Below are 16379 nucleotides of genomic sequence, written 5' to 3' on the forward strand. Positions count from 1 at the left end.
TCTATTTTTTCATGAACTTTTTGAAGTACCCTTGTATTTTCATCACCCAGGAAAGAAACCCTGCACCAACTGGCAGTCAGTCCCGTTACCCTCTCCCCCAGGCCCTGACAACCACTTACCTACTTTCTGCCTCTATGGATTTGCCCGTTCTGAACATTTCATGTAAATAGAATCATATAGTATGGGGCCTTTTCTGTCTTGCTTTTATCCTGCAGCATAATGTTCATCTATGTACATAACGTATCGTCATGATGTAGCACAGTTCATCTGTTGCACCACACACAAGTACTTCATTCATATTTACAACTGGGCATTTCACGGTACGGTTATACCACATTTTGTTTATCCACCTATCAGTTAAGGAACATTTGGTTTGTAACCATTTTCCAGCTATTATGGATAATTCTTCTATTAACATTTGTGTACATGTTTTTGTGTGGACATATGTTTTTATTTTCCTTGGGTATTACCTTTGAGTGGAATATAAAAATGGTAACTCCATTTTTATCCATTTGTGGAACTATCAAACTGTTTTCTAAAGTGCACCATTTTATGTTTTCACCAGCAATGTATGAGAATTTCAAATTTTCCACATCCTTGTCCACACTTGTTATTGTCCATCTTTTTTATTATGGTATCCTACTGGGTATGAAATGGTATCTCACTGTGATTTTGATTTGCATTGAATATTTTTCCATGTGCTTATTGGGCCTTTGTATATCTTCTTGGAAAAAATGTTTACTCAGATCCTTTGTCCATTGTTTAATTGTGTTGTCTTTACTTTGTTTACTTGTAAAAAATCTTTAGATATTCTTGAAATTCTTTAAAAGTTATTTAAATATTCTCATATATCTTTATAAGATGCATGATTTGCAAATATTTTCTCCCATTATATGGGTTGGTTTTTCACTTTCTTAATAACATTCTTTAAAGCACAGAAATTTTTAATTTTGATAAGGTCAAACATCTATTTTTTTCATTGGTTGCTTCTGTTTTAGGTATCATTTCTAAGTTACTATTGCCTAATGCAAGATTATAATGATTGATACTTATGTATTCCAGTAAGAGTTTAATAGTTTTAGTTCTTACATTTAGGTCTTTGATCCATTTTGAATTAACTTGTATATAGTGTGAGGTAGGGGTCCAACATTATTCTTTCATATGTGGAAATCTACTGTATCATATGTTGAAAAGACTATTTTTCCCCATTCAATTGTTGTGGCACCCTTGTAAAAAAATCAGTTGTCCATAGGGGCCAGCCCATGGCTCACTCGGGAGAGTGCGGTGCTGATAACACCAAGACCACGGGTTCAGATCCCATATAGGGGTGGCAAGTTTGCTCACTGGCTGAGCGTGGTGCTGACAACACCAAACCAAGGGTTAAGATCCCCTTACTGGTCATCTTTAAAAAAAAAATATATCAGTTGTCCATAAACATATGGGTTTACTTCTGGATGTTCAATTTTACTTCATTAATCTACATGCCTATTTTTATGCTAGGCATGGCTAAGACTATGTGGTACTACACAGTCTTGATTACTGGGCCTTGTAGCAATTTTTGAAATTGGATAGTATGTGTCCTCTAATCATTTTCAAGATTGTTTTGGCTCTTTGGGCCCCTTGAATTTCCGAATGAATGTCAAGATCAACTTAATCTATAAAAAAAGAAAGAAAGCTGGGATTTTGAAAAGATTTCTATTGAATCTGTTAATCAACTTGGGAATACTGCCATCAATATTATATGTTCCAGTCTAGGAATACAGGATGTCTTTCCATTTGTTTAGGTTTTTTAAAAATTTCTTTCAACAATGTTTTATAGTTTTCAGTATATAAAGCTTGTACACCTTTTATTAAATTTATTCTTAAATGTTTTATTCTTTCTTATGCTATTGTAGATGGATTTGTTTTCCTTGTTTTTTGGATTGTTCATTGTTATTGTATAAAATACAACTAATTTTGGCATATTGATCTTGCATCCTGCAACCTTGCTGAACTCACTTTTTTTTTTTAGCTTTAATAGCTTTGTGTGTGTGTATGGATTACTTAGGATTTTCTACAAACAAGACTGTGCCATATGTAAATGAAGAGTTCCACTTCTTCCTTGCTAATCTGGATGCCTTTTATTCCTTTTATCTTGCGCAATTATTTTGGTTAGCACCTCCAGTAAAATATTGAGTATAAGTGGTAAGAGCCACTGTTTTTGTTTGTTTGTTTTTAGTTATTTTCTTAGTGGTTGCATTAGAGATAACAATTATGATCTTAATTTGTAATAATCTAGTTTGGATTAATACCAACTTAGTTTTAATAGTATGAAAAAATTTTGCTCTACCCCCTCCTCTCCTTTGTGGTGTTATTGTCATAAAACTTGCATTTTTATACATTGTATTCCCATTAACAGAGATTTATTATTCTGTGCAGTTTCCTTTAAATCACATAGGAGTAAAAGTTTCAAATAAAAAATGTATATATTTATACTGTCTGTTATATTTATCATTATACTTACATTTACCAATGCTGTCTATTTCTTCATGTAGATTCACGTTACTGTTTAACGTCCTTTAACTTCAGCCTGAGGAATTCCCTTTAATATTTCTTACATGGGAGATTTGTGAGTGACAAGCTCTTTTAGTTTTTGTTTAGTTAACACTATATTAATTTCTCCTTCATTTTTAAATGATAGTTTTGTTGAACATAGAATTCTTGGTTCATGATCTTTTTCATTCAGCATTTTGAATATGTTACCCTACTGCTTCTGGCCTCCATGGTTTCTGATGAAAAATTGGCTGTTAATCTATTAAGGATCACTTGTACATAATGAATTGCTTCCCTTTTACTGCTTTCAAGATTTTCTGTTTGTTTTAGTTATCAGTAGTTTGATTATGCTAGTTCAAGGTGTGATCTTTTTTAGTTTATCCTACATGGATGTTATTAAGATTCTTGGATGTGTAGATTAATGTTTTTCATCAAATCTGGGAAGGTTTTAGATATTATTTCTTCAAATATTCTTTCTGCTCCTTTCTCTTGTCTCCTTCTGGAACTACCATTATGGAAATTTTGCTAAGGTTAATGATGTTCAAAAGGTCTCTGAGGCAGTTTTCTTTTTCTTTCCTTCTTTTTATTTTTTTCTTTATGTGCATCACTTGGTAGTCTCAATTAACATATCTTCAAGTTTTCTAATTCTTTCTTCCACCCACTCAAACCTGCTTACAAACTGTGGTAGTGAGTTATTTTATACAGTTATTTTACTTTTCAGCTCCAGAATTTCTATTTGATTCATTTTTATATATAATTTGTATCTCTTTATTGTTATTCTCTATTTGTTAAGACATTATTACCATACTTTCCTTTAGCTCTTTGAACATATTTTGAATATCTAACTTAAAACCTAATTCATTTTTATATATAATTTGTATCTCTTTATTGTTATTCTCTATTTGTTAAGACATTATTCCCATACTTTCCTTTAGCTCTTTGAACATAGTTTGAATATCTAACTTAAAACCTTCCTTTAATAAGTCCAACATCTAGACTTCCTCAGGGACAGTTTCTGTTGATTACTTTTTTTGTTTGTATGAGCTATACTTTCTTATTTCTTTGCATGTCTCATAACTTTTTCCTGAAAACAGAACATTTTAAATTCTATCATGTAGCAATTTTGGATATTGATTAATTCTGATTTAAACTCCCCCCAGAGTTTGATTTTGTTGCTTTTTATTGTTGTTGTTTGCTTATTTGTTTAGCAACATTTTATGAACTATTCTGTTAATTCTGGTTTTTTGTTCATTGGTTGGTTTTTGTTTTGTTTTGTCATGTTTTGACACTGAAGTCCCTGCTAAATTAACCTATTGGTGAGCTAATTACTGAACAGATATTTTCTTAAACACCCAATACCAATAAGTCTCCCAGTCTTGGCTGAAAATTTCTGTGTGTGTTGGAGCAAGCTTCTTTCACTGAGCCAGACAACTTACAACTCTGCCTTAGCCTTCACTTCCTGCCTACAGAGAGCCACAAGGTCAGCCCAAGGTGAGAGTTTAGGGCCTTCCCATGTCTTAACTGATCATATGCAGAGCCATCAGCATGTACACAGCCTACACCTGTACATGGCTTTATAGATTACCAAGAATATGTGAGAGTTTTCCAAAGCCCCTTCAGACATCTCATTCCCTAGCTTTTCTTATTATGTATCTGGTTAGCCTATTGTTTGCCCTATCTGTTATCCCCATCTTAGGTAGCCTCAAAGTTAAACAATTGCCTTTAAATACTTTTGACAAATGCCCTTGGAGAAAGATTTTTCTCACTTGATGATCTCTGAGTCAGAACAAATAATAGCAAGTGGTGTGTACCAGGGAACCACCAGACAAGTGAAATAATAACAAGTCTGTAGGAATGAGGCTTTGGAGGAAATCCAGTCCCCTTCTGTCCTCTCTGGTGGATGTCAGGCTGCTGGTTTTCATTGTAGTTCTAGGCTACTGGCTTTCAATGCTACCACAGACTTGAAGAGAGAGAAATGGGAATAATGCAAGTTAGAATACCACAAAGATCACTCATTCTTCTTACTGAGATTCAGTCAGTTGTCTTGAATAAATGTTCCCCGGATTGCTGCAAGCTTTTGGTTAATTTCTAGAGTTCTGAAAGTTGATTATGGCATTTCTTTTTTCCAGTTTCCTCATTGGTTTTATGAGGAGAGAATTTTTGGAAGTTCTAACATTTTTACTGAAATCACTCTAAATATTTTCCTTTTCTAACAAAATTCCAAATACCTCAATTTGATTCCAACTCTCTCTTTGAACTGTCTCCTAGCAAACTTACTTGTACCTCTTTATCCTCCTTCAATTGCATGAGCTCTTCAACCAAGTTAGCTTCCTTCCTTGTGCCTGTATATATAATGCTGATTCCTACCTGTGCCATTTTTATACTGTTACCCTCATGTGGACTGTCCCTCATTCTCCTTTGCCTATCAAATGTTATTCATCTCTTGATTCCTGCTCACATCTTCTTTCAGTTTCCCCAAGCACTCCTACCCATGAAGGTCTTTTTTCTCTCTTCTGATGGCACCTAGAGTCTCTTACATTCATTGCCTCAGTTAACTTTGTATTGTCTTATACTGATTGCCCTTTTTTCATGACTTGTATCTTGTCTAATAAACAGGCTTTAAGCTACTTGAAAGTTAGTCCATATTTAAATTGTGATTACTGCACAACAGAGGCTCAATAAATTTTAACTGAATTGAATCGTACAGTATTAGACATGGTTCCTTTGGAATTGGATCATAGCTACCTTTACCCTTTCACTCTTCTACCTGTACTTTGCTAAAGGCTATTTTTCTTCTTGGTACCAATTAAATGCATTGGCATTCATTCTCTGCAATAGAAATAGGAGAGATTTAAAAGGAGCGGAATTGTCCTCATTGGCTCTTTTCTAAGATGAGCTTCAGAAAATAGTAACACTAAACAAGATCTTGAAAAACATATGAATAACAGTGAATCTCCTTCAATTTTCTAAGCAGGTAAATATGGAAAATGGACAAGCATTTTCTTTAGGTTGATTTTATCAATCTGGCATATGGTTTATTTAAACTAGTTGATATTTTTTTCTTCTTACCTTGATTATGTGTGTCCAGGAATTTACTAATGATACAGTAAATTCAAAACAATTCTCTTATTCATTCTAATAATAAGGAGTATGTGTGCATGTGTGTGTGTGTGTGTGTGTATTTAATACTCTGTTGAGCACCTAGTACCTAACAGTTAAATAAGAGATAATGAATAGTCATTATCAATATTGTCAATAAGAACAAATTGTCATCACTGAGATAACCTGAGTCTGTCACATCCAAATCTCAAGAAGAGTTTGACATGGAAATGAGAACAATTATTATAAGGCAATAATAGAGTAAGCTCTGGCATTACAATTGATAATAACTAAATAATATATATATTAAACAATTATAATCATATTATTATATTTACATTGTACAAATAAACAGTTAATTAAATCTCAGTTGCCAGTGCACAAAGAAAATAAGTTCTCATGTGAGTAAAAGAAATAAAAAATAATAGACACTTAGGGCCACAGATCGACAGACAGCCTGATGAAACAAAACAGTGTTCTATAATAAACTTATTCAAGTTGTTCTTCCTAAGAGGTAGCAAGACCAATTCTCTCAAGTTTCTTACTAGATTTTTAAAACATCAAGTAGTTCCACTGAAATAAGTATAAAGTGATCTTTATCCTTCGAGACTGTATTTTTCCAGTTGGATGGTTCATTCAAAACATACTTTTGTCCTGAATTATCAAAAAGACTAATGAGGGTATGTTTTGCTATGTTGAAGCCCCCAGACCCCTGCCATTTTGCCTTGTAGTAGATTCTTCCAGCCTGGCCTGGCCCCTGCTCTGACCTCGTGCAATCACTCACCCTGGCTCTGAGTGCAGATATGCTGGCTTTCACGCTTCTGCCTCAGGGCCTTTGCACACAGTGCTCCCTCTGCCTCTAAGGCTCCTCTTTCAAGTTCCAACAAGGTATGCTCACTCCCCACTTTAGGTCTCTGTTCCAGCGTCAGTCTATCAGTCAGGCCTCCCCTGACTACCTATTTAAAATAGCAACCATCCACCTTTAGCAATTCCTATCCCACTCCCTTGATTTATGTTTTTCCTTAGTACTCACTAACTGAAACATAATATATCTTAAATATGTCTCTGCTTATTGTATGCTCTCCCTCACTAGAATGCAAGTGATACCAGAATAAGGATTTGAGTCTTTTAATCACTACTTTATCCCCAACATCTATATAGTGCCTTACACAGAGTAGTGCTAAAAGGCATAGGAATGAATGAACAAATTATATACCACAAAATACCTGTAGATCGAAGGTATATCCCAGGGGTACTCAGAAGAAACTCAAATGTCTTCAGGGCTAGGCAGGAAAAGTAAATGTGAGAATAAAACAATGCGGAATGGTGAGGCAGGTTGATGAGGTCATGACAGGACACTTCCAGACAGAACTGACATGAACAGACACAGCACGCCTACTCTCAGAGTCAGTTTTAAAAGCTATATTCAAAGCCAGAACAGTAATGCAGGTTATGGTTGTCCACAAAGCCACAGACAAGACCTGAGCTCTAGGGCTAAGAGCCAGTTGTTGTTGTTTTTTGGTTTCTTGGGTTTTTTTTTTTTTTTAAGGCAACCCCATGGACAAGAGCACGGCATGAAAATGCTGTGCATCTGCAAAGACTGCTCAATCTGTGAAATTAAAATTTTAAAAATAAACAAATAATAAATACTCTTCCTACTGGCCTGGTCCTGAGGGAAAATAACTCTTCGATTAGAAGTCTAAACTCTCCTTGAGTCAAGTAAAACAAAAACATTTTCATTCTGGGCCAGCCCAGTGGCGCACTGCTACAGTGCACCGCTTGAGAGCACGGCAGCGCTCCTGCCGAGGGTTTGGATCCCACATACAGACCGGTTCCTGCTCACTGGCTGAGCGAGGTGCGGGAGCAACACCGAGGGTTGCGATCCCGTTGCCGGTCCCGGTCCGGTACGGGGGCGACACTGAGGGTTGCGATCCGTTGCCGGACACGAAAAAAGACAAAAAGGAAAAAAAAAAAAAAACATTTTCATTCAAAACTGGGAGAAAGTTTTTTATTCAAGATATTTCCTGAGAAAACTATGAAAGGATGTTACATGAGAAGAAAACTGAAGCTAAACATACAGGGAAGGATGTGAGAAGCAACAGTGAACAAAGAAATCAGTAAAGAAGTTAGAACTAAGTCGGAATTGAGGGTAAAAATAATGCTGGCAAATTCAAGGAGTTTCTTTTTAAATAAAGTGCAACTAAACTAGATATAAAAATTATCCAAAAATGTAGGGAAGATACAAGAATTAAAGAATCTCAGGTCCTGTCATTTTCAAGGGAAAATAGAGATTTTTTTTTTCCTTTTTGTCTTTTTTACTGACCGGTAACGGGATCGCAACCCTCGGTGTCGCGCCCATACCGGGGACCGGCAATGGGATCGCAACCCTCGGTGTTGCGCCCACACCGCGCTCAGCCAGTGAGCGGGAACCGGTCTCCACATGGGATCCGAACCCTCGGCAGGAGCGCCGCCGTGCTCCCAAGCGGCGCACTCTCCAGTGCACCACCAGGCCAGCCCTGGAAAATAGAGATATTGATTAATTTTAAGCTTTGTTAAGTCAAGTGTATGCATGAGAATTTTTTCATCAAAAGAGTAGAAATAGCACATGTAACTCCCAAATAGTAAACAAACTGTCTGATTAATCCAATGTAAGAGAAAAAGGCTTAATAAAAATAAACAAAGAGAAAACACTGTAAACAGAAACACAAAATAAGATGGTAGAATAAATCCAAATTGTATCAGTATTTGCAATAAAAGTAAACAGAATAAATTCACCAGTTCAAAGAGACACTGAGATTAGATTTTTTTAAATATCCTGCTATACTCAATTTAAGTGGTGGATTAATCCAGTTCTGTTGCTTATAACAAAATACGTGGAACTGCGTAATTTATAAGAAAACAAAATTTATTGCTTATGGTTTCAGAGGGTGGGAGGTCCAAAGTCCAGGGAGCACATCTGGTGAGGGTCTTGGTGGTGGTGACAGTGACAGCAGGGTATCACACTGAAAATGGCAGAGCAGAGAAAGTAACAGACTCTTCATGCTCCCCTCTAAAAGCCCTCAGAACCACACCCCTGACCACCATTTTTAATCCATTCACTACAGCAAGGTCCTACAATGTAATCACCTCTTCAAGGTCCTGCCTTTCAATTACCATAATAGGATTTCCCACCCACAACAGCTACAGTGGGGATTAAGCCTCAGTGAGGTTGGGGGAAGCATCCAATCTACAGCGACCTTGGGATGGAAGGAAGGAGACTATTGACAGGGAAAGGCACATGGAAACTTTCTGAACTGATGGAAATTTTTTTTGAGTGTGGAGCAAGCCATGTTATTCTAAGAAGGCACTGCAAGAACCAAAGAGCAAAGGTGAGACCTATTAAGAGAGCAGCCAGGATGGAGAGCAGGGAGCATAAAGGGGAATGGACAGCCCTGGAAGTTTCTGGATAGTTTATGGACAGTGGAGAAACATAGAGTCTGTAGCAAGGTACAGTGGCTGAGGAGGACTATGGGGGAGGCTATCACAGCAAATCACCTACTGCTGACCTCAAACCTGGGCCAGGGAGCCTTGCTGGCACTGGGCAGAGCTATCAGACAAAGCCAACTTCCTCTACTCAATTCACTTGGCAGTGCAGAAGAGCAGAAAAGAAAACATGTACCCAGTCATGGAGTGTACTAACATTAATAAAGTAAATGTAGGGCCGGCCCGGTGGCGCACTGGGTAAGTGCACCACTTGGGAAGCGTGGCAGCGCTCCCGCCCGAGGGTTCAGATCCCACATACAGACCGGTTCCCGCTCACTGGCTGAGCGAGGCGTGGGAGCAGCACCGAGGGTTGCGATCCCGTTGCCGGTCCCCGGTCTGGTACGGGGGCAACACTGAGGGTTGCGATCCGTTGCCGGACACGGAAAAAGACAAAAGACAAAAAAAATAAATAAATAAAACCGCCGTGCTCCCAAGCGGCGCACTCTCCAGTGCACCACCAGGCCAGCCCTGGAAAATAGAGATATTGATTAATTTTAAGCTTTGTTAAGTCAAGTGTATGCATGAGAATTTTTTCATCAAAAGAGTAGAAATAGCACATGTAACTCCCAAATAGTAAACAAACTGTCTGATTAATCCAATGTAAGAGAAAAAGGCTTAATAAAAATAAACAAAGAGAAAACACTGTAAACAGAAACACAAAATAAGATGGTAGAATAAATCCAAATTGTATCAGTATTTGCAATAAAAGTAAACAGAATAAACTCACCAGTTCAAACAGACACTGAGATTAGATTTTTTTAAATATCCTGCTATACTCAATTTAAGTGGTGGATTAATCCAGTTCTGTTGCTTATAACAAAATACGTGGAACTGCGTAATTTATAAGAAAACAAAATTTATTGCTTATGGTTTCAGAGGGTGGGAGGTCCAAAGTCCAGGGAGCACATCTGGTGAGGGTCTTGGTGGTGGTGACAGTGACAGCAGGGTATCACACTGAAAATGGCAGAGCAGAGAAAGTAACAGACTCTTCATGCTCCCCTCTAAAAGCCCTCAGAACCACACCCCTGACCACCATTTTTAATCCATTCACTACAGCAAGGTCCTACAATGTAATCACCTCTTCAAGGTCCTGCCTTTCAATTACCATAATAGGATTTCCCACCCACAACAGCTACAGTGGGGATTAAGCCTCAGTGAGGTTGGGGGAAGCATCCAATCTACAGCGACCTTGGGATGGAAGGAAGGAGACTATTGACAGGGAAAGGCACATGGAAACTTTCTGAACTGATGGAAATTTTTTTTGAGTGTGGAGCAAGCCATGTTATTCTAAGAAGGCACTGCAAGAACCAAAGAGCAAAGGTGAGACCTATTAAGAGAGCAGCCAGGATGGAGAGCAGGGAGCATAAAGGGGAATGGACAGCCCTGGAAGTTTCTGGATAGTTTATGGACAGTGGAGAAACATAGAGTCTGTAGCAAGGTACAGTGGCTGAGGAGGACTATGGGGGAGGCTATCACAGCAAATCACCTACTGCTGACCTCAAACCTGGGCCAGGGAGCCTTGCTGGCACTGGGCAGAGCTATCAGACAAAGCCAACTTCCTCTACTCAATTCACTTGGCAGTGCAGAAGAGCAGAAAAGAAAACATGTACCCAGTCATGGAGTGTACTAACATTAATAAAGTAAATGTAGGGCCGGCCCGGTGGCGCACTGGGTAAGTGCACCACTTGGGAAGCGTGGCAGCGCTCCCGCCCGAGGGTTCAGATCCCACATACAGACCGGTTCCCGCTCACTGGCTGAGCGAGGCGTGGGAGCAGCACCGAGGGTTGCGATCCCGTTGCCGGTCCCCGGTCTGGTACGGGGGCAACACTGAGGGTTGCGATCCGTTGCCGGACACGGAAAAAGACAAAAGACAAAAAAAATAAATAAATAAAAAATAAAGTAAATGTATTTCACAGGACCTAGCTTCCAAAGCCCTGTAGTTTCAGGTATAACCTAACTTTTTTAAATTACACATAGATATGTTAAGCTTGCAAAAGACAGGAAAACTTTCCCCAGGCTAAAGTCTTTGTTGTAGATAAAGGATTGCAACACAGTAAAATTGCTGGCTCAAGGACAGATGTCCTTGGTTAACCTATTGATTGATATATTAAGAAAGTTACTTGATTGTTGCGTAAATATACTAAGGAAATTGCTGTAGGGAAAGAAAGTGTTTGCTAAGAACAAGCTTTTGTTGGTGGATCAACTTAACTTTTTACAAATTGCATTATGGAATGTCACTTTGTTATTTCACTGATGCTACTAGTCCTTGTGTTCTTTGTCATGATTAAATCAACTGAATTTTCTTGTGAAACTTCCTTGTCTTTACAAAAAAGGGGAGAAGCTAACTTTGAATCAGGCTGCCACATTCAGTTTGCTCCTCCTAATGGGGAAATTACTGAAGCTCAGTCCTTCTGGGCCTCTCAATGCATACATAGCGTTTTTAGTAATCAAGTAATTCCTTTTTTCATCTCCGTTACACAGAGGGAAGTGTAACACCCAGCTTTTGTAAACATACTCTTAAGTGCATAACTGAGAGTGTATGAAGGTAGGTGAAATTCTCTGAGGGCAGATATAAAGCAAGAGCAGCAGGTATCCAGCAAGATAAGCAAGCCCTGCCAATGCCAAATTCCAGTCTCAGGGATGATAGTTTTGTTTTCAGAAATTTCACATTTTAAGGGCAGAAGGTAAAACCTGGGACCTACCCCCAGGTAGAGAATTAAACTGGAGCCCCCTTTATGAAGCTAGACTCCCAAAGGGCCACACCTACTAGAAAAGGGTTAACTAATGATAAACATCTTCTCTGCAGAGGCATGCAGTTGGGAATTAGTGACCATGGGCCACCCCTTACACATTTTGTATGGTCAGAGGAATAAGAAACAGAGAATGTAAAGTGGACCCAAGATAAGAATGCCCCTAGGTCTCTGGCAGAGCACATGCCAAACCAGCCTCAAAGAATGCCCTCCAGTTTCCAATTAACATGAACTCACAATCAAGTCCACAAAACTCACACTGTTGAAAAGGTACCAGGGACAGGAGTCAACAGAAACAACAACCAACAGAAGCATACCCAAAGCAACTTCAGATATTGGAATTATCAAACACAGGATATACTGAATGTTTGTTATGTTCAACGAAATAAAAGTGAGAATTAAAACACATGATTTAGTGTTCTAGGCTAAGATGGCAGATTGAATATACATATCTAATTTTGTTCCCTTCCAAAACCCAAATCATACTGCAAATCTTGAAAAACAAAGGAACAAGAAACACCTACTTCTGGAACTAGAGTCTGAAAGTTGGGGCGGGAAGGATTGTGTGAAACCTGTTTGACAATCATTTAGGTCCTAGGTCCCTCCACATCTTCCCAATACCGCTGGGCAACTGCTTTTCACCAACCCTGGCAAAGTTCTTCAAATTTATTCTCTGTGTCAAACAAAAGTTCTCTGGACTAGGGGGGAAAGGGGGGTGCCAGGCAAAGTTGAGGGCCCAGGCACTGAGCGAAATGTATGTGGATTATTTACCACATGCATGTAATGCAGAGCCTTAAGCCTCTCTCCCAGCACCACCCTCAGGAACAACTGCAGCCAGACCCTTATCTAATGGACAGATTAGTACGTGACTCTGGGAATCTGATCTACCCAGAAGAAAGACTTAAAGAAAATGACAGCAGGGGTTCCACAGCAAACAACTCACCCAGATAACCATGCGAGTGAAGCTCAACTCAGTGCAGTCCCCGTTCCCCACCTGCTTGGGGCTTCTAATTCATTTTTCAGTCCTTCACTGTAGATCATGAGCAAGCAATCAACGATTACCAAATATCAGAGGAATACTTTAAAATGGAAGAACAAGATTAAAATAAACAAACAAAAATAATGTAGAGGAAATGCAGACTTTGCAGGAAAAGTAATTTAAAGCTTAAACACCATCATCAGTGTCCTCAAAGAGATAAGAGTGCCTACCGAATTCATGAAATGAACAAAAGCTCAAACAAGAATCCAAAAGATCTGTCAGAAGAATTTGTAAAACTTTAGATATTAGAGAAAGAAGAGTTAATAACTAATTAGGCTAACCTTACACTGTAGTTTTTTCCTTAAAGAACTTTTCAATTTTACATATTCTTAAAACTCAACAGGAAGAGCCTTGACTCATCCCATAGATGTGAAGTCTGAGGAAGATCAGAAAAATGATGGAGTACCGTATGTCCCGATTCGCACTGGACAGTTCTCAACACGTTACATGGACACCCTACTGATGGGGCACCCCAGCGCTGACAGCGATGGTCACCACAGGGCCCATCCAAAAACATGGCCATTATCCTGTCAATGAGGCTTGAAGCTCTCTTTTAAAGGATACAACTTTGTAATCACAGGATTTGACTCTTTCATAATGGTGCCCTTTATAAATTATTAACTAAACAATAAAAATCAGTCCCACATTATAAAACCCCCAGGACAGATTCACAAACTCAAAACATGTGTCTCCAAAGAACTAATATTAACCTCTGAAAAACAAATATCACAGCTTGTGTTTATACTATGCACAAGTGAAAGTCATGTGCACTGAAAACTGTGACAGTATCACTGCTCTGTCACTGCATACTACAAGCCATGTACCAACACAGAGGCTAAGGTGTCCTAGAAACACCTTCTGTCGGATTGTCTTCCTTGACCTAATAATGAAGAAAAAAAAAGAGGACAGGTAGGGAATAGTAAAGGGGAAGGAGAATATTTTAGAAAAGCTTTGATGTTCCTTCCTTTTCTTAATCAGCAGAACTGACTTTGAGTCCCTGCTCAAAATAACCCTCGTCAATAGAGAAGAAATTGCTGTTCCCAGTTCATAGATGGGAAAGCTGAGATTCAGCGACCTGATGACTTTGCCAAAATCACACAAGTAATATGCTAGAAAGCTACAACCCAACACTTCTGACTCTAGATACAACATTCCAACTATTCTACCTCTTTCATGAGTTTTTTAAAAATAAGGATTTGGAAGATTTAGCTACCGTTAAAAGTCATCAGCAAGACTGTTCAAAGTCCTTTCCAGTGATGCTACCAGCATCATTGAGTTATGGGCACGTAGGCAAATTGAGAGATCTCCATGTAATCAGTTCCTCCATTCAGCAACTATTATAAAAAATATTAGCCAACATCTTTTCTTAAACATGGATGGCATGGCGCAAATAAGAGGATATGTTGTACAAGGCTAGCAGGTTAACGCAGCTGGTTGGAGTGTGGGGTTATAACACCAAGGGTTTGGATCCCTGTACCGGCCATCCACCAAAAAAAGAGAGAAAACAAAAGAGGATAGAGGCAGGTTAACGCAGCTGGTTGGAGTGTGGGGTTATAACACCAAGGGTTTGGATCCCTGTACCAGCCATCCACCAAAAAAAGAGAGAAAACAAAAGAGGATAGATAGGATATATTATACAGTATTTGTCAATTAAATTCTTTAATTAGATCTTTATAATCGCATTTCAGTGTGGCAGGGACAATTTTGGAATTTGGGAGTTATTCCATCTGGGCTTTGCTCTGTTTGGATATAAAAGGCTTTCCAATTTTTCTCTTTTTATTCCCCTATCAGAGAGGACCTGCTCACCTTCCCTCAGGGGAAGGACCACTCTGAAAAGGGATTCTTAGCATAACTGATAGCCTAATATGTGCATTGCACATTGGGGGAGAAGAGGGAATTTTTCTTGGGTTAGCTCAACAAATTTGCATCTCACTGTGTCCAGGCTGACGTTTTCACATAATGTTTTCTGGTTCAGCTTCTGTTAGAAAGTCACATCCCCATTCTTCTAGTAACCCCGTCAAGACCCATTCAAATCCAAAAGAAAAAGTGATTAACTGCTACTCTTTGAAGAGGCTGTGTTGTTTTATGAACACAACATGAAAAGCGTCTGTCTAGTGGCTTCCTTCAGGCAATCAACTTGAAAGGCAATCATTATAATTATCAGTCACTACATTCAGCACTGGGAACATTCCAAGCAACCTTCAAAGTCAACGCTCACTCCTCTGAGATGACATGAAATAGTGCTTCTCACTAGGTGCGGTGCACTGTCGTTACTGTTTTTACCTTTTCTCATCCCCCTTTTCTGGTAACAGGCCTGGCCAATTATAATCTGTCCTCCATTCCTTTCCCTCTGCTATCAGTGGTTGGTCTAGGATATAGGTGTTCGATATCAGCATGATCCTGACTGTAGAGAAATCTCAAGATGACAGTCTCTTTCCACTTTAGTTGTTAAATGGGTCCATTGCAGCCTGGAGCTCCAGTGGCCACCTCTCCTGGCCACACAGGGAGAAGGTTGTCCACAGAAGGGGGAAATGAGCAAATATGCATGTATTATTCTGCTTGTGCTGCTATAACAATACACCACAGGCTGGGTGTGGTTGGCTTCGACAACAGAAATTTATTTCTCATAGTTCTGGAAGCTGGCAAGTCCAAGATCAAAGTTCCAGAAAAGTAGGTTTCATTATGAGGCCTCTTCTCTTGGCTTGCAGGTGGCCACCATCTCTGTGTGCTCACATGACCTCTTGTGAGGAAGCAAGCTCTTTGGTATCTTTTCTTATAAGGACACTAATCCCACCGGATCAGGGCCCCACCATTATGACCTTATTTAACCTTAATTACTTCTTTAGAGACCCCACATATGGCCACAAGTGGGGGTCCGGGCTTCAGCATATGAATTTTGGGGAGATACAAACATTCAGCCCATAACACATAAAATCAGATCCTGGAAGAGGTGAGAGACAGTTGCACAGCCAGGTTTCAAGTCCATGGTTCCAGGCCCCATGGCCAAATTTCTTTCAGCTACCCTGTCTTGTCTGTGTGCCACCCTGGTGTTTTTCCTAGATGTATGAACAGAATCATTCGTTTTACACCCAAGCTATTCTTGGTTGCGTTTCTGTTGGTGGCAACTAAAAGATTCCTGATTAGTACTTAGGTATACAGACAATTAAAGCATAGAAACTCAAACAAAAACTATGAGCATGCTGCCTTCACTGAATCAACATCATCTTGCCCAGGAAGACAGTGGAGCCGGCCAGGAAAAGTACTTCCCGAGACCCATCCTCACAAATGGTAACAGGCCCTATTGAAGTTAAAACTCTTAGCACCACTTTCCACGTAAGAGATGGAAAAACTGAACTTCTCTGGCTCCTCCTGCTTATTCTGAAACAACACTTGAAGGAGTTAGGGTTTAGGAGTCAGAAGCACCCACATTCAAATCC

Source organism: Galeopterus variegatus, unplaced genomic scaffold, assembly GCF_000696425.1.
Source record: "Galeopterus variegatus unplaced genomic scaffold, G_variegatus-3.0.2 Scaffold1261, whole genome shotgun sequence".
In the NCBI taxonomy this organism is placed as follows: Eukaryota; Metazoa; Chordata; class Mammalia; order Dermoptera; family Cynocephalidae; genus Galeopterus; species Galeopterus variegatus.